Source organism: Dreissena polymorpha, chromosome 2 (genome assembly GCF_020536995.1).
Source record: "Dreissena polymorpha isolate Duluth1 chromosome 2, UMN_Dpol_1.0, whole genome shotgun sequence".
NCBI classification, from domain to species: Eukaryota; Metazoa; Mollusca; class Bivalvia; order Myida; family Dreissenidae; genus Dreissena; species Dreissena polymorpha.
The window spans coordinates 94,625,953-94,647,035 of NC_068356.1; the positions used below are offsets into that span (position 1 = coordinate 94,625,953).

At 33.4% G+C, this 21,083-nt stretch overlaps 1 protein-coding gene and 1 long non-coding RNA gene across 6 annotated transcripts in view; one reads left to right on the forward strand and one right to left on the reverse strand.

The window, feature by feature from the left end:
• LOC127868116 (lysosomal acid lipase/cholesteryl ester hydrolase-like) overlaps nucleotides 1-21,083 on the forward strand; it is a 165,953-nt gene that overhangs the window by 110,054 nt on the left and 34,816 nt on the right. The gene's annotated exons all lie outside the window — the stretch shown is intronic.
• LOC127868119 (uncharacterized) lies at nucleotides 1,558-3,163 on the reverse strand. Its single transcript, XR_008043890.1, has 3 exons — nucleotides 3,077-3,163; nucleotides 2,854-2,915; nucleotides 1,558-2,621 (listed from the first exon to the last, which is right to left on the reverse strand). It is a non-coding gene; the product is annotated as an uncharacterized LOC127868119 (long non-coding RNA).

Here is a 21,083-nt window from a genome sequence, read left to right on the forward strand (position 1 = left end):
AAAAAAAATACAAAAAATTCTCCCATCGGATTTTATCCCATGGGATTATTTTTACCAATGGGATTTTTTTAGGTATAAGTTTCTAAAAGCTATATAATAATAATAATAATAATTATTATTATTATTATTATTATTATTATTATAACAATAATAATAATAATAATTATTATTATTATTTTAATAATAAAAATAATAATCGTGCTCAATTTGAGTAATTTGTACTTTTAAGCGACTTACATTTTTATTCGAGCCGATCGTCGAGTCCGACTTGTGAGCATGACAGCAATTTACCAGTACAAATAAATCTCACTTGTGTAGAGAACGCTACCGTACTATACAAATAATCTTGATAACATGTAATATCATTTCTCGACTGAAAATGAAAACAGTATGGATATTGATGTCAGCAATGTCCCCTGCTATGATAAATATTGACAAATTGAAAAACCTTGACAATAATTCCGTGTCGAATACGCATTGGATTATAGCAATCAAATTCATATAAGCATTGATAAGATAATATGCGAAAATGGGTCTTATGGCATATACGGCCAGCGTAGCTCCATTCCGTAATGTTCGGTTTTAAGTCACGTCAAGTTTCGTGGTCGAATTATAGCATGATAATTATTTTCACATTACGCGAATCATATGAGTTTCCATATATATATTGTATTAAAATTTATGTTACGCTATTGTGCGATGATGAAAATTGTTTGGATTTTTCGAAACACGCTTTCCTGATTGTGTTAATATAAGCTTTGCATTACCGAATGCGGTTGACGGTTAACACAGATCAAATAGAATGAGATAGCCGTTATATAATGACGGAATACACAAAATGCAAGAGCGCCCAATATTTATTATTCTATTTTCTATACATGTATACACAAATCGGCCATCTTCATATAGTTGCACAGTCTTTTAAAAGACGTCATCATATTCAATGTTGCGTCAACTTCACGAACTAAGAGAATGTTTAGGTGTTTTTTAGTTTTTTATTCCACACGTTATACACTGTTGAAGTATTACATTGTCCTGTGAATACAATTGTTCCTCTCAATATTTATATCACATATGCTGTCGATTTGATTTCATCAGAATAAGTCAGCGAACACTCAGAAAAAATCCTGAAAACAGTGAAAATTATCCACTATACTAGATTCATTAAAATCATGCGAGAAATCTAACAAAAGGAAATCTATGTAAAGCTGTTTTCAAAGAATGTTTATATAAAATTATGTACACTCCTAAAGAAATCCAACTAAGATAATTATAAAATCATGACATTTTACGCATACGCTTCTGACACCGATTTTGCTTTGTACGACTATAAATCGTCTTCTATAACAGCGACCGCTTATTAAGAATACACTGAAGATGGCACGTGGTGGGTCAACCCAGAGAAAAACTTAGAGTGGATGAATTACTCAACGTGTGTACAGAAACGGGTGATTTTAAGATATATATTTATGTATAGTACAATTGTATTTGTAAATATTATATTTCAAGTATAAACAAGCATTAAAATTTGAAATTACCGTCGTGAAGGATATAACGACATACATGTTTTAAATCAAAACGCAATTTATAATTTGGATTCAATTACATATGATATATATACGGAGCCAAAATCCCGTTATATTTTCGACTTTATCAAAATGTGTCCGTTTTTAACTTAACTAGTAGCCATTTAAATACCTTCGTCTGACCGTTTACATCCGAAACGGCCACCAGAAAAACTTTTCGAAACCATAATTTATGAAAAATTAATTACCCTTTTTATAGTGTTGCTTCTTTTGTGATAAAGTATGCGATAATACTCGTTAAATAATGATCGCTTGGTCAATAATTCATTTTCGATCATAAACGTTTTTGTTTTAATATTGGGATAAAAACAAAAAACAATTAGTGATTTGATTCTGATTATTGTGAAATGAGAAATAATTATTATTCCATCCGAAAATGTACACACTATATACATAACATAATTGCTTTGGTAAACAATAATTCGAGAACATAATAAATATCATGCGAAAAATATAAAATAATGGAACATTTTACATTTTATATCGTTTATATATGTGTATATCTAATTAGTGTGTATAGGGAATGTTTTAAGATTTTTGGTACAAAAAAGATGTATTATTTTAAAGATTTGCACTAATCTTTATAGATTAAATTCAAAACAAATCAATAAACGATGACAAATTCAATAGTGATACTTCTGGATACTTCTGGATAACAATTTAATCGACTTAATAAAACGACTTGGTTAAAATATGTTTCTTTTCTGCAAATACACATTAATATTAAACCCAACAATACAGTCACCAATAACCTTTTCCAGACGCGGCACGTCTACGGTACATAGTTCACGGTGACACTGTGCATATGATGAAAATGCACTAATTTATCGAAGTACCTGCGCAGGCGTGAAAATAATTACACCAAACATATATCCACGATGGAGACACTATATTATATTATATTATATTATTGTAACCTCCTGTCACGCGGGGTATTTTTATTAACTTTTACTCGTAACAAGCAAGTTACAGTTTATTTTATTATCAAAATTCTTATAGCTTTTGTATAGGAAGTCAGTAGTAGAAGATGACGTCCTGAAAATATACAACACAACATACATTTATTTAAACATATGTGGTTCCCCTCAAGAGTATATGACAATACGCATACACACAAGAATCAAAGCACTATAATTAATATTAAAACAAGTTAAAACAATAAATCATCTTGCACAGATATAAATTCCTACATCTACTGCATCATACAATGATACAAACATACATGAACAAATACATACAAATGACTAACTAAACACAATTTACTCACTGAATATGTACTATTCACGACCTGCTGTTCCTATATATGGCTGGTGGGGTTAGTTCTGCTAGCTGAAATAGTAATTATAACAAAGTGAAAGTGATAATTCATAACAACGTATTTTTACCGATAGCCCGATAGTTTGAGTAAAGATATAAACGAATAGAAGAAAGAATCGGGGATGATAAACACAAATACAAAAGCAGTAATACCTCTTAATGTTATGACTTACTTATCATTTACTGATTCCTATTGGGATATATAAAACTAACTGGATTTCTGTTTCTGTCTCCAAATACGTTCTATGAAAATTGACAAGCGAATGACTTCCGCTTGGGACAAACCAAAACATAATTAACCGCAGCCTTAATGTACAGGTTACACTATAATAAGTTTTACGCCTAGTTACATTATATTACATTTTATTATAGTATATTATAGTATATTATAGTATATTAGAGTATAGTATATTATATTATAGTATAGTATATTATATTATAGTATAGTATAGTATAGTATAGTATAGTATAGTATAGTATAGTATAGTATAGTATAGTATAGTATAGTATAGTATAGTATAGTATAGTATAGTATAGTATAGTATAGTATAGTATAGTATAGTATAGTATAGTATAGTATAGTATAGTATAGTATAGTAAGGTATGGTATGGTATGGTATGGTATGGTATGGTATGGTATGGTATGGTATGGTATGGTATGGTATGGTATGGTATGGTATGGTATGGTATGGTATGGTATGGTACGGTACGGTACGGTACGGTACGGTACGGTACGGTACGGTACGGTACGGTACGGTACGGTACGGTACGGTACGGTACGGTACGGTACGGTACGGTACGGTACGGTATGGTATGGTATGGTACGGTACGGTACGGTACGGTACGGTACGGTACGGTACGGTACGGTACGGTACGGTACGGTACGGTACGGTACGGTACGGTACGGTACGGTACAGTACAGTACAGTACAGTACAGTACAGTACAGTACAGTATAGTATAGTATAGTATAGTATAGTATACTATAGTATACTATAGTATACTATAGTAATATATATCAAATTGTGCGTACAATTAAGTTTGGTTTTTCGTTTTGATGGCCTATCTGAGAGCATATTCACAGAAAAAAAACGATAAAACCTACGTGATATGAAATCATACTCATTTTTTACTTTGCGAAAATTATAATATCATAGGTATACAATGAACCACAATTGTATCGTATCGTAACGAAGAGCTTTGATCTTGGTGATCGTGTTGATCGTTGAATTTCATTGACATGTGTTCGTGTGCGTTTGCAAAACAGCAAGGACATAGAAAAAGCATATCTAAAAACCCATTTTTCTCAATTGGAACGCTCTTAACGGACCTATGTAATCGTAAACGGGTGACGCATGGACTTTTGTATCGGGAATAGATCGCAAACGGGCGCAAAGCAATTTATCTTCACGGATGGACTGACATCGCATCGTACCAAAGTCTAAACTATCAAATAAAGTCCACGATCAGTAATGTGTTGTTTGTAAAAGAAATTACGACAGTAGAAACATAGCACTTAAGAGAGACCACAATCTGGTTCATTTTATCAATCGTTGAGACCTTGGCGGACAAAATATTTTGAAAAAAACAAAGCATACAACAAGAAAACACAAAGTTCTTTAAAGGCGTGTTTCAATCTCAAATACACATTATCGACAGTAGTTCCATTCAAGGACAATACTTCAGTCAGCACACTAGAGATCAAAATTGAGGATATTAATTTTCATTCAGGGATGTCAATTGTATCAAGTTTACAATCTGGAAAATAAACCCGGGAGTCTGAAAAAGTAGGTTCCTTACAGGGATAATAGGGAGATCAGCCGCCCGAGCCGTGGCTAATTGTTTTATTGTAGTCTTCTAGTTGCTTGCTATTCCTGGTGAGTACATGCGGAATATTATGCATGTGCATATGTCATTCTATAAAAAATTGACAATATAATTAACAACGTTAAAAATAAATTAAATCGTCGAACCATATCGTATCGGACAATTAATGTCTGAAAACATATTGAGATTCGTCTTTTGCACATGAAATGAAATATGCATGTCGTTTGACTTAAGAAAATTTAAACCAGTCACCAGTAATCTAGCAAATGAGCAATATATATATATATATATATATATATATATATATATATATATATATATATATATATATATATATATATATATATATATATATATATATATATATATATATATATATATAAATATGGTAAACATAGCGTTTACAATGCGCTACTGCAGTGATTTAATTTGCTAATCGATCATTTTTAATTTTCAAGATGGCGGATATTTGCAATTGTAAGATTTTCGAAAAGTAGCGAAGAGGTTTCGTCAGTTAATGTTCATGTCCGTGACGGCAGCTAATTTATCAATAATCAATAATAAAAGACCAGGAAAAATCGGTGTCAACATCATTTCTTCTCAAATGATCGCGCACTCGAACAAATTTGTCACTACGCCCCAACCCCCTTTAACATTTACATTGATCTCAAAATCGATCCTTGACGGCTCAAATACGATTTCCGGAATAATTTTGACTATTGACACCCCTGTAATTATAAAAATGATCTTTCGAATAAAAAAAACACGCTATTTTGTTACAATAGACTAACAGTTTATAATATTGTCAAACGTTGTAATTTTTTAAAATAATTAAGTCTTATTCGTGATTTCAGCGACTGACATCGGGAGCGGCCGGACGTAGATAAATACACTTTACCGCTACCGTGTACATGTACATGTATATTGAATATCTTGAAAAATAGTAATTTCAAAGCGTGAAATAATATTTAATTTTGAGTATGTTTATTTTTTCATGTTTTTTCGTATTGCTCAGATGTTAAGTGTTTCTTTGCAAAAATCCAGCATCGGCAAATTGCAGAAGAACTAAGGTTAAGACTATCCCACTGAGCTTTTATGAACTCCGGCCGTGGTAAATAAAAAAGTTCTTTTAAAAACTTTAGTAATACTTGACGTTAATGTTTAAGAAATATTTTGTTGTTGTTTCTCATATACATATGGTGCCTGTTATATGCTATTGGATGTTATGTAGATTGTATATACTGCATAAAGCTTAACTAAAACTAAAACTAAAAGTGCAGCTAAACTTATAGCGGGGATTTCGGTAATTCTACATTCGCCCGCCTAGTACCGAAATCCCCATATTTACGCCTTAAAAAGTCAATATGTCATCGGTATGAATGGTTTTTGACTTCACATGAATGTTAAGGTGCAAAAAAATGATATTAATGTTAATTATTAAGCACTCTTGACAGCATTTAGTTGCCTCTCAGTGGGGATTTCGGTAATTCTACACAAAAACTTAACGCGCGCCGGTACCGAAATCCTGCTGTACAAACCTTCAAGTGTCAACACAATTATTATAGTGTTTTTTTTTTAATTAGCAACCAGTGGCATGTATTATCTCCCATTCGGTTACTTCTTTTGGAAAATAATTAGCGGGGATTTTTGCACTGCTACATTCGTACGCCCAGAGCCGAAATCACCCATATTTACGCCGATCCCCCATATTTACGCCTTAAAGGGTCTATATGTCATTATGTTTGGGTTTCGGCTTTTCATTAATGTTTATTTGCACACAATCATATTAGTGTTAATCATTAAAACACTCTTATCAGAATATTTTTTCCATTATTAAATAGTTTATTAATGTGATAAATGTGTAAACGAATGTAAAAAAAGGTAAAATGTATATTTAAAATATTGGTTACACAAAAGTATATGTAAATATAACATGACATAGTAATAATAAGTCTTCAGAAAGTATTTTCCAAACAAATCAGATGAAACAAATGATATCGTACTACCTTATTTACAATATGCAATACACTTTTGCAATTTAGTTATCAATGTTAAATCAAAGCATAAATCAGCATATGTTGCCTCTTAGCGGGGATTTCGGTAATTCTTAACAAGCACATAAACCCGCGCCGGTACCGAAATCCCCGCTGTACAAACCTTCAAGTGTAAAAAAATACTGATTTAGGTTTAAATAAAGGGCACAATAGTATTTTCGGCCACCGAAAAGAACTTCCGCGTCAACAAAACGATTGAAATTATGTCAGAAACCCAGCTTTTCATTGTATATATTGCAATACACCATCGGCCGCCGAGAGCGGAATACTGCGCTTGGCCGCCAAACAATGTGGATTGCATCAAATTAAATGTCAATTTTCGATTTTATTACAAAAGAAACACTGCTATTTTATAAATATGTCAAGCACGTACACTTAACAAAAAATCGATATATCTTTATTTAATGCAGAATTTTGCAAAAGTAAAGCGCTTTATATATAACAATGTTTTAATATGTCTCTCTGGTTGAGTAAAAAAAACTAAACAAAACCATGTACAACATATAATATGTTTTCATAATTAAAAAAATATATATAACGATGCACGTGATGTTTTATAATTGTTATAAGTGCACGTGTCATTGAACGAGTTAAGCGAGAGATGCGAATTAAATTACACATAATTAAAAACTGATACTTTACTGTCAGCTTGATTTATAAATTGTGTTCCATCGCGCCAATATATTCATTGTTCCATGAAATTGTGTATAAAAGCAAAACGATTAAAATTATGTCAGAAATCCTGCTTTTCACAGGAAATGATCTTTAACACTTTATGTATTCCAATCAGGTAAATAACAAATACAATAATAGGTGTATTAGCAACCTGCTGTGGTGATCCCTATCTTATCCGCTCAATACACATCCACCTGGCTACTGTACAGGAAAAATTGGATTTACTTCCAAAATAACTGATTTCATTAATTGTAAACTTGTTGTCTACATTTAAAATTAACAACGATAATGGATCAACATTACCGTTGCACAATTATTAAGTTGACAGTATTCTGTACGTTAAATAGAGATAGCCTAATTAAAGACGGTGCTTATAAAGAACAAAGCGTGAATGTGGATAAGATCCTTTTTTGCATGACACTGGTAGTATATCATTTAAACTTATATAAATAAGCCACATTTAAGACATGGATAAAATTAAAATAAGACCCATTTGCATCTTTCATTTCTTGAAAAAAAATAAGCACGCAGTCACATATAAATAAGATACATTGAAGACACAGAAAAAAATAAATAAGACACATTTGCATCTTTCACTAAATTTTCTTAAAAAAGCAGGTGAAACTGAAGAAAAGCATTTATTAGTGACACATTATTCTAAAAGTCGACTGACATTATAAGTTCAAAGTGGGATTTACAATTAAATAAGATCCATTTTCGCATGATGCTGGTTGTAGAGCAAGCAATACATTTCTTACTGACACATTATTCTAAAAGTCGACTGGCAACATAAATTCAAAGAGGGAACCACAATTAAATAAGATCCATTTTCGCATGATACTGGTTGTATAGCAAGTAGTTACGTATTAATTACAGCTTGCATTAGTTGCAATAATTTTGTTAAGTGCACGTGCCACTGAACGTTGCGTTAAGCGAGAGTGTTGTCATTTTGTTAGTTTTAAATTTTGGTATTATGTATGATTATTGCTTGTTTTGAATTTGAAATAAACGCTTTCTGGCAAATAAGCATCGTCTTGATTTTTATACAAATAATGAACATTTGACATACGAAATGTCCAATAACATACCGGCGATAACATTATATATAGGTTAATTTCTTTGCATGTTTATACCGAAATTATAGCCGACATCGGCAGTTAGGGAAATTTTGTGACACACTTTAACACATCAAACATGCATGATAGTTCTTTTTTCATATGATATCCCCCTGGTTGCTTACCGGTGTATTGATGCAGTTGATAACGAGCACCCCGCAGGGACTACAGTAGGGTGCTAATACACACGTGTATCGTGTTCAATACCCGACCCATGCTACAAAGTGTAATAACGGGAATTTCGGTAATTCTACCTTTTTAAGGCTCGGATATCGAAATCACCGTTACTCCGATAAACGATCATAATAAGGCTTATGTACGAAGTGAAAGGACCGTTGAAAGTTTCCATTTTGCACGTTAATGATTCTGATAATATGGTGACAAAGGCAGCAGTCCTATGTAGTATTGTGTTTGACCGGAGAGTAGCGTGATCTGTGTCGGTGTTGGGCGCTCTGAGGGCGCAATCCGGCTATATAGGTACATAGGAACCTCTTGTGGCTATAGTCCATGGATCTGGTTCGGCAGACAGGGAACATGTTAATTTTTATATGTATGTTTTATACCTTAATTACCTAAATGTATATTTATCCTGGTTACTTATTTACCGAGGTTTGAGTTAGTCGCAATGATTGTAGATACGTTGTACTATATTTAGTAAGTATTTGGAGGACGAGTGGCACGGGCACGCGCTTTATTATCACTTATGAAAGGAACGCGTTTTGTTTATATACTTATTTTTGATATTCCGATAGGCTTAAGTGAGGTAATTTATTCAAGTAAAACGCGAGATTTTTTGCGATGCCTTTTTATAACTCTTATTTAATTAATTACATACGGATATACAGCTGAATTTAAGATGAATTTTACCAGAAAAAAAATTTGGAGAAAGATATATTGAGATTTTGATATTCCATAGAATGCGAGTTTCCTTATATATTTTTTATTGCAGGGGAGGTAATTATAAAATGTTCAAGTCTCCGAATTGGTCTTTGTTGTATCTATTTACGTTTATTTTCAAGCTTATGGCGATTAAAAAAATTATTATTATTAGTATGTGCTCACATGGATATTGGTACGGATATATCGTGTTCATATAATTGTTACTACATCCATTTCATTCATCATTCAGGTCGGGCTACACAAATCTCGTGAAGAGGCCAGTAGGACCTGTAAACAAACTCTGATACACACACTCTTCACTCATCGTGGCGCTCATGCATGTCGGAGGCGATATGTAAGACCGATGTCATATTTAATACTGTATTCGCTGGTATTTTCGGTTAATATGTTGGATTGCTTAGGACACAATGAATCTAGTGTATGTATATTTAATCGAAGTGAGCTCATTGTTGTTTCTGGCGGTATTCAATTTCTGGTAATAGTTTCGCGATTAAAGACGGCGGTTCTCGGTTAGGAGTTAGGTGTGGAATGTTCTTATTTGTTAATGTCCCAAGTGCTTAAAGGCGGTTTATCGCACTTTATTAGTCGGCGTTTCAAGAGAATGGGTAATAAATGCAAATCAGTAGGTGCTTAGAAGCCTTAAGTACGGCAAGAACCACAACTCACTCTGCTAGGAACGATTACCGCTGCCTGTCTGCAGCAGACGACAAATGATTCTTCTCTAGCAGTGAATTTATATACCAGCTTGTAAACGCCATTGGCCAGTCTAGTGTTTATCAATAAAATATGTACATATTGGCTGCTTTCATGGAAAACGGGGCTTAATGCACGCCAAATAAGATTAGCCTGTGCACAATGATAAACATATGCAATGCGAACAAGCTAATCAAGGACGACAACAGCTTCAGTGCCTTCAGCGCTATGAGTTATAATATACATTATGTCCTATGTTATATGGTATAATATACATTATGTCCTATGTTATATTGCGCATAGCTGCTAATATATGTGTGTATAAAATATGTTAACCGTCTTTATTTTGTAAATAAATGAAATCATACTGAAACTCTACGAATTGAGGATTTACATGTTTTTATGAGCTGTAAAAGATTATTACAAACAACAATTATTATCTTTTTTAATGCAGACACTTTAAAAGACTGTGGATGCGGACCCAGGATCCTGCGATAAATCAAACGGAAAGGTACTTAAGGTACTTAAGCTACGTTGATGAAACTCGGACATTGTTGACGCCCTGTCTTCAATAAATACTGTTTTTGAGTCAGGTAAAACTTACAAATGTATTTGTTAGCCAATTGACGTGTATCGTGGTATTTTGAAATTATTTTTTAATAACTGGGCTAAGCATTGGTTTCGGTAGAAAGGTACTGCAACAATTTCGCTAGATTTGAACACATTTTAACACTCCGCATTATGATATTTTGATTCAATTTTTCACATTTATACCAAGTGAGTTTTCATTTAAACCGCCTTGCGGATAAAGATCCATTAGCATGTGCATGTGTATTATAATAACAATTAATGAGTTAATTTACTACTTACAGTATCTTTATTTTTATCAACATCATCGTTTTCATCGTTATCATCATCATCATCAACATCTTATCTCATCATCATCATCATCATCATCATCATCATCATCATCATCATCATCATCATCATCATCATCATCATCATCATCATCATCATCATCATCATCATCATCATCGTCATCACCATCGTCATCATCATCATCATCATCATCATCATCATCATCATCATCATCATCATCATCGTCGTCGTCGTCGTCGTCTTCGCCCTCGTCCTCGTCCTCGTCCTGCTCCTCCGCCTCCACCGCATCATCAGCAGCAGCAGCATCGTCATCAGCAACAGCAGCAGCATTATCGTCACTATCACCAACAACATCGTTATGGTCGTCATCGTCGTGATCATCATCATCAGTGTCATCATCATCGTCATTGTCATTGTCATCGTCGTTGTTCTCCTCCTCGTCGTCGTCATCGTCATCATCGTCGTCATCGTCATCATCGATATCATCATTAACAATTTCAACAACCGTAAAACCTATCGCTCAGCTCATTTTTGCAGTGAATTCGGATGATTCTCTTTTTAATAATGACTTATATCAAATCTGATTGATTAATAGAGTTTGCTTCTTAATGTATTAATAACTAAATAATAATGTTGATAATATTGAAAATAAATGGTTTCAATTTTATTTATCCGTCTAAGATGCAGTATTTGACCAATTCAATTTGTCGCTAAAAGTATTCATTACACATTCAATCCAAAAAGCGTTACGAGTTGCTATAGAAACTATAATCGCATTCCGATAAAAATGGTGTCTGTATTAGGGCCTGTTTAATTTCTACGCTTTATTGCAATTCATAAAAAAATTGATAAGGGTACCGGTATATCTGGACACACTCTGTTATCCAAACATGCCTTGTGATCATAAACAAATAAACAATGAAATATAAATAAAATTAAATGATAAAAAATGGTATTTTCCTATAATCATGCACAATATCAAATATAATTTTACTAATTATGTCTGAATAAAACATTAGCATGCAAGGAAATGCATCTTTGGAACGATTACATTGTTGTTATTATTATTTGTTTTTTTCTGACAACGAACTCGGGAGTGGAACACAATCTAAGAGCTCGGTATGAGGTTAAACAAAAATCTCTCTTCTTGGCACTTCCTCGCGACCATTTTTAGTTAAAAAATGCTCAGAAATTGAAATTCTTTCAGAATAAATTAAATTTAATAAACGAAAACAAATAAGGATAAAAACAAACAACGAATAGGTCAATTGTATGTACGCGACATAGGGTAACTGATTTGAACCTTATTTGTCTGGAAAAACTTACCTTCTTACACATTCAATAAATTTTATTGTTTAATGTAATTGTTTTAATTAATTGTTCACACTAATTTTGGCATTCTTTGTAGCAGCATTTATATCCCGGTGTTTAATTGCATCTTTGTTATCACTAACCGATTATCTCGTTATGATCGGATACTGTCCAGACAATTACAAAGAAAACATGGTGTCATAAACCCAGGGACCTATACTTGGGCCCCAATCTCTTGCACGACGGTTACATTACATTCACCTCTGTGTTGGGCTCAGAACGGACTATTGTTATGAAAGCGTCTCATTTATGTCATGATCATTCCAAGCGTTCATCATTGAGGTTACAAAATACTAAACAATCTCTTGCACGACGGTTACATTGCATTCACTGCATTAAAGAAAACCATCTCATACCATGATATCTTATATCAGTCTTAATTCATTATTATAAAATTGATATGTTTTTTTATGTCAAGAAACCAACATACATACACACGTCGAAGCAATTCCTAACGTCACTCAAAAAAAATATGTTCGATTGTTTACATTTCTGAAGTGCGTGGAATGATTCCATCTGCGTAAATGGGCAATAAATTAGTTGCATTAAAACTCGCAAGTTTTTGCACGATTTATCGTACATTTAAAAGTCATATTTCTTAATGTAATGCATGCGATCTTAAATATCCAATCAAATATACGTTGAATGCGTTTGTTCGCTTTTATCTATTTCATAGACAAAATGGAGGGCTGAGCCTTTCGCAGAGTTGTATGTGAGAGCAAGGAACGACAACTCTGCGTGGAGATTGCTTGGGCCATTGCATAAACCACATGTTGCAGACGAGTGTCTGGTCAGTAAACATAAGTCACGATACCTCAATGTCATCTCTTGGTATATTGAGCAATCAATTAAGCCACTTTTTAAAGCTTAAAATACTGATAAGTTAATGTTTAAATGAAATATTTTGACATTTTAACAAAAATGAACACATTTGTCGGAAATGTATTAACGCGAACGAGTGTATGTATTTATTAGCCAGTTAAACTTAATAATACATTGTTTAATAAATATACATTTTAAATATTGGGCAATTTTACTGCTATGCGATTAAGGTATTTAACGGGTACCGGCAAAAGTTAACTCCGCTATTACGTGTAAAGATTTACATTACTGCAGTGTCCGAAACACGATCATGAACATAAGCAGTCACGAAAGGAGCCGTTAGATAAATGAAATATATGCATTTGTCATAAAATGCTATATTTTCATCACTCCTTATTACTAATAGAGATTTCAATATACATGCAAAAACAGTTTAATTTGCGTAATTAATATGCAGGGTTTTTCCGTTTGCATGCTAAAGTGAATTTATATTCATTCAATGTAAACGAAACGTAAATTCATTCAATGTAAAAGAAAATTACCACAATATTTAAAAATAGTACTGTACGCCGCTGTTTAGGGCTTTGTTTTTATAATTGATTAAATGCACCTCTGACTCTATCGATCGCTGATGAAATAAAACACTATCCACACCACTTATAATTATAATACAATTAATATATGTTTTATAAGTGTTGAAATATAATTTATTCAAGTCTTATTATCAGAAAGAATGCGGATAATGTATTGTTTTGTTTTGTGGAATTGTCAGTATTTAATCTTCCGATCACGTTTACTATATGCTAATAACTACTTCGTATTTTTATGAAGAGGAAATTTTATTTGTGAATATACATTTATTTGGTACTAAATATGCTATATTTGCACTTTTTTAATAAGAGTTTTAATGTTTATTTCGTTTTTATTATCAATTTATTGACTAAACAAAAGCCCTTTATACATGTTTTACGTTACTGTAACCAGTGTTTTTGCCAACCAGTCCGTGCGCATGCGCGGAAAATCCCGAATGAAAACAATAACTATTAACTCGTCTATATACGTTTGGCTTTCTTAATACGATATCATTTCAAACGCTGTTGGAAGGAACCATTGCTTATTAGAGGTTTAAAAGGTAATTTACCCAAGTACGCAAATGTAATGGTCGATTGCCCTTATGTATTATTCTTTTTTATTACTTTAATCCGGTTGTAAAAATGCATGATCGAAGGGTCATCAAATAAGCAAGAACAGGGCCAAAATCTGATAAAATAGCGCTATTTAACTGACTGTACGAAAAGCCGTATGTCCGAAAATTTATAATCATGAAAAAATAAATATTTTGGCTTAAAAAGGAAATGTAAGAAATTTTAGAATGTAAGAGAAAATACGGTGGTTTTATGGTGTTTAGATCAATTAGAAATAGCAACACCCAAAGACATTATCTCAAGTGTGATTTTCAAAAGATTTTATATGAATGTACACACATGGTAAAACTAGTCTATTAAAATGTAATACCTTCATTGGTTCTCATGTTTAGTATTTCAATAATTATTAAACATAGGTATTTGTGAACACTTGTTGTTATATAATATTGAAATGTACACGCATACTGAAAATTAAATCATTAGCATAACGGCTAAGTTGGTTTTTACTAAGATTGCAATAGTGTTTATTTTATTATTATGAATCTTATGAGGAAAACTTTGATAGTATGACAAAGAATATCTGAAGAAGATATATACATAATCACATATGTTGTTGTTGTTGTTGTGGTTATTGTTTCAATATCATACATTCAATGACGAATAGCTATTAATTTGTCATACAAACACCATAATTATTATTGGACTGCGGGGATTCAACACATCGATTCCCTAGTAACTGATATAACTGATACATATTTTGAGCGACAATTTGAAACTAAATCTAGTAATATTTAAATTTGATTATTTTAATTGCAGACTTTTTTTATTAACCCCCATAAATGTGAAGGCAACGTTTCTTTTATTTAAAGTACGAAGCATCAAGCTATATTTTTATTAATTGACAGTTATCTTTAATGTATGTCATAATATAAATTGAAATCAATTTTAATTAAAGCCTGAGTGATTGGTTTGTAATATAAGTTTTGTAAATGTTGCTGTAGTATTAGTATGCACAATAAATACTAACGCTCTGGCATATTGTGATGGTGATGTGATTATATGTTACACAAAGGATATGTGATGATGTTCTTGTGATAATAATGAGGCTATAATTAGTTTTTGAATTAAGCTAGCTAATTTCAAATAAGATACAAACACATCCCAATCCCCAAATTATCAGTAAGTTATAGTATTGTTTGCCTCTCAGCACATAATTAATTGAAGGCCTAGTTTATCTGTTAATCCTCGCCCCATGTGGTGTCCCAGTGGGTACACTGATATTAATACACGATGTATTGGTCCACAATTAAATCTTTTATAAAAACATATCTCTCAGGTGACTGAAAAATGGCTGTGTAGATACAACAAATACTACTACAACGGAGACTAAGATAACACATGTTACAATTAATTTGTCTTCCTTGCGTTCTTCTTATACGACAAACACTTCTAAAACAAAAAAGCAAATAGCTGCTACTGCTACTGCTTCGGCTACTCTTACTGCTACTGCTACTGCTGCCGCTGCCACTGCAACTGCCACTGCCGCTGCCACTGCCGCTTCCACTGCCGCTGCCACTGCCATTGCCACTGTCACTGCCGCTGCCAGTGCCGCTGCTGCTACTGCTACTGATAGTGCTATTGCCACTGCTACTGCCACTGCCACTGCCACTGCCACTGCCACTGCCACTGCCGCTGCCACTGCCGCTGCTGCTGCTGCTACTGCTACTCATAGTGTTACTGCTACTGCTGCTGCTGCTGCTGCTTCTGCTGCTGTTGCTACTGCTACTGTTACTGTTACTGTTACTGCTACTGCTACTGCTACTTCTACTGCTACTGCTACTGCTACTGCTGCTGCTACTGCTGCTGCTGCTGCTACTGCTACTAATTATAATAATTCTCCTTCTACTTCTATTTCTACTATTGCTTGCGATTCTTCATAATTTATTTTTAAATGTATCATTTTGTTAAAACAGGAAAGAACTGTTATATATATTTTCTTAAAGGTGTAAAGAATCTAAACTTTTCTGCGATTACTGTTTTATTTAACTGGATTAGTTTAGGCCACATAACAGACGCTATTGTACTGATTTGTACTAAACAACATTTTGTCATAATCAACAGTTTTAACATGCCGCAGTTTCCTTGGAAGTTAACCTTTGATTGGACTTATGTATAAAACATTAACAAGGTAATTGTTGACCGTTTGTCCTGTCACAATTATATATTAGTTGAGCCAAACGTGTGATAAAAATCCCTTTTTGGGTGGCGATAAATACTATTTATATTGTTCAACAGTGGGTGACTGAGAAAACATATGTTACAATTAATTTGTCTACTTTGCCTGCTTCTTCTTTATATATTTTTCTTGCTAATCGTTTAAGTTTAGTTTTAGTTAAGAAGATATATCAATTTACATTTTTTAATAGATATTTATTTGGATAGTAATAGTATGTTTTATTTGACTTGACATCATTGAACCGGTTTATTCATTGATAAGATCGGGATTTCCACAGGTTTTTAATCTCGATTGTTAGGTGGGGAGAAGGGTCCGAATGATAATGTTGTCGTCGGCTTACGAATCACATTTCACAAGACTAGTTTTAGACAAATATGCATACGTTATAAACGGTTATAAACCTAATTTAAGTATTACATAGATAAAAACTTATCTTTATTTTGATGAACTACGTTTAAGGTATAAAACTATAATTATCTATTTGTTGTGTGTCGCATACATACACACTTGCTTTTTTTAAATTTGATCACAACGGTCCGAAGTCATAAACATTCATTATGCATGGTTGCTAAAGCACAGTGTATACTAACCTATGTTTATTGTTGTTTACTAGGGTTATTATTATTTTATTTTATTTTATTTTTTATGGGGGGGGGGGGGCTTTTATAGAAGATTTCAACTAGTCCTTCAATTAACGAAAAAAAATATTGGTATAGGAAATATAAAAGAGTAAACAACAGCTTTCCTTCATGCTGTTCTATTATGGTGTTTTAACGCATATAATTATGTATGGTTGATGAAGCACATTGTATGCTACCGATGTTTATTGTTGTTTGATGATTATGTTAAGTTGGTGTTGCTGTTGTTGTTGATGATGATGATGATGAGGAGGAGGAGGAGGAAGAAGAAGAAGAAGATGATGATGATGATGATGATGATGATGATGATGATGATGATGATGATGATGATGATGATGATGATGATGGTGGTGGTAGTGGTAGTGGTAGTGACGACGACGACGATGATGATGATTTTGATTATGATAATGGGATTTGAATTAAATTAATGCGTAAATATTTTTCTTTTTAGCGGCCAAGTGCAGATATCTGCGCTCGGCCGCTGTAAGGGTTATGTAATATTTGCAATCTACATAGGAGTCAATAGCAGATACCAAGCACCATATGTTTATGAGAAACAAAAGCAAAATATTGGCAATCGCTGTAATCTCGAATATGACTTAATCATTTTATTAAATGAAAACCGGTAACTATTTTAAACTGTTATTATATTGCAACAACATAGCGTTGTTTATCCAAAAGACCATTGTTATAATTACAGGGACGTCAATAGGCCAAACTATTCAGGAAAAATGATTTAAGTCAAGGATAGATTTTGAGATCAATGTACGTCCGATGAGATTTTAAGGGAGTTGGAGGCGTAGTGACAGATTTTTTCGAGTACGCGATCATTTGAGAACAAATAATGTTGATGCTTCATCGGAATTCCGGAAATTTGCGATCAGTACCGATTTTTCCTGGTTCTTTTTTATTGATTCTGATAAGTTAGCGGCAGGCACGGACATGAATATTAACTGACGAAAACCTCTTCGCTACTTTCCGAACATCTTCGACATGTTGCAAATATCCGTAATATTCCGCATTGTACTCACCAGGAATTGCAACTAGAACGACTACAATAAATCAATTAGCTACGGCTCGGGCGGGGATTTACCTTTTATCCCTGTAAAGGACCTTATGCCCCAGACTACCGGCTATTTTTTCCGGAATTCGAACTTGATACACTTGATATCCCTGAATTAAATATTAATATCCGCAATTTTGATCTCTAGAGTGCTGACTGTTCGTATTGCATTTGACTGGTATGACTGTCGATTATGTGTTTTGAAGATTAAAACAAGCTTACAAAGAAATTTGTGTTTGCTTTATTGTACGCTTTCTTTTTAAAAATGTATTGTCCGCCACGGACGCAACAATTGACCAAATGTATCAGATTGTGGTCTCTTTAAAGTGCTATGTTTCTACTACCGTAATATCTTTAACGAACTACACATTATTGATCGTGGACGTTTTATACTCTTATGGAATCTGATTCCCCAAAATATGCTGTTCTATAAGTAGATGATTAGGTGACGATGTTCTAATTATAGATTTTACACGGCCAAGAAACACTAGATAGGCCTTTGCAAAGACAGCTGTTGGATATCGTGAATGCGTTCAATGTGGCCTGTTTATTTCAGAAAGCTATGTGCAATGTTTTATGGGGATTTCTATCAAATTGCCAATTGCAAAATTTTATTTAATTCATTCGGACCTACTAGCGGGAAACTTCTTCATTAAAATTCTTCTTAAAATTCAATGGGCTTTTAAGAAGTTCGTTGAAAGGCCAAATTTGACGTTAAATAGCAACGCCGAAAAAATTGCTACTCACTCTTATATATCACTTTTTTGTAAGATTTACCAGTAGACGTTCTTCAGTGAAATTAAACAAACACACAGTGCCGACATGTATGGAAGGGTATTTACTGTGAAACCATTTATTTTCGTCGGCACAAAATTTCGCCCTTTTCATAAAAATGACTATTTCGTCCGCTCTTAAATTCGTCCATTTCTGGTTTTGAAAAAAACAAAAAACGTCCGATTTGTTTGTAATACATGTAATACGCGGTTGCAAAAAAGTCGTGCTGGGGAAAGAGAGGTGACACTTGGTAGTCACTTGCAGGAGGTGGGCCTTGTTTGGCATATGCCAATTAACAAGTCTGTTATTTTAGGTGATAGTAACTGTCCCTTATTCTTTTTCCATTACTATCACGGTCAAACTGATAACAATCTTACCTTTATCGGCGCCAATTAGAGAAGGTGCGAACATTGTCAACTGTGTACCTGAACATGTTTTGATGAGCTAAACACTATTGTATGTTGTTGTTTGTTTCGTGTTCGCTATATGAATTCCATTTTCACAAATAAAACAAAATTAACATTTGTGCATTTTTTATGAGTATGGTATTTAGTCTGAATGACCTTAGTTTCATTAAAATTTGGTCAATGATGTTATCAAACTTGTTCTATTATACGAAAGAGGATCTCGTTTGTTAAGTGTTTTTTTTCTGAATGGAACGCTGCATTTATTGATTAACAACAGTATTAAATCTATAAAAAAAATGTTTTTGTTATAAAAAAAAACCAAAGGTACGGGTTTTGATGTATATTTACAAAAATAGTAGATGTAGTTAAAACCAAACAACCAAACACAAATCAAAATGTTCTTTATTAATTTGTAACAAAGCGCAGAATATATTTCAGTCAGGTGTTGATCACACATCGTCATATTTTAATTGCGTGTAATAGTATTGTCTTTAATCCGGATTCGCCGCGTGTAGGCTGTATAATCTGCAACACCCCTGAAAAACACAATACACACAATGGGTAATCAAGTTGTTAACAATTAGCGCTAATCAACACTATTATACCTAAACGAAGTCGACGCATTCGATACAGCCTTATTGCATTCGCGTTTTACAGGAAATGTCAGTTGCCAGTACAATGTATAATGAACACCCCTTTGTGTCAAAACCGGATTTAACTTGAGTGTGAATAGTCGACTGTTTCATGTTCTTTGTATCAATACCATCTGTGTATCTGTATTATAAGTATACCAGTCAACAAACAAGGTGCGCGCTTCCGCATATGGGTATTCGGACGTTCAAAAAATTGACCTACGGTTTAGCGTTCATGCCGTCGAACCCATTAAGGAATATAACTCGTTTTTCTTTCACTATTTCTTTATTTGCAAAAAATACTAGTGGCTTATAACTTACCTTGCAATCTTTTTTTCTCGCATTTTGCGAGTGTGCGAGTGTTAATTTCGAGCCCTGTGTAAATGCGTGGATTACGCTGGATTTAAATGCCTCATGTCTACGGTAATTCAGTCTTATTTGTTTCAAATATGGGACATGATTGTTCGTTAGGATCTTGAATTCGTCCATCGGTCGAAGGACGAAAAAGGCGAAAATTAATGTCGGACGAATAATAATGGTTTCACAGTAGGTAAAAATTACATCCTTCTTTGTGACTGTGTCATGATTCTTGATGGTACTTTCAATTTGTATGTAGACACATTTTCATGCTTGATGACACTTACATCTTGCCTGATGTCCAATGTCTATTTACATTCTGCTTAATGGTATCATGCATGTGTACAGATGCAACATTCTTGTTCGTTAATTGCATGCTGCATATGTGTATGTTGGTTTGTGCAGAGAGACTTGTGCAATAGGCGCAGTGCAAAACGGAATCAAATATTGATGCGTTGAATACATTAACGCGATGGCAAGATGTGAGTTTCACCCAAGCACAAAGCAACATACAATCATGAATGATACAATGATTTCAATTGACAGTCATTCCGAAATGCTACGGACGACTACGGAAATTTTTGGCGTATAACG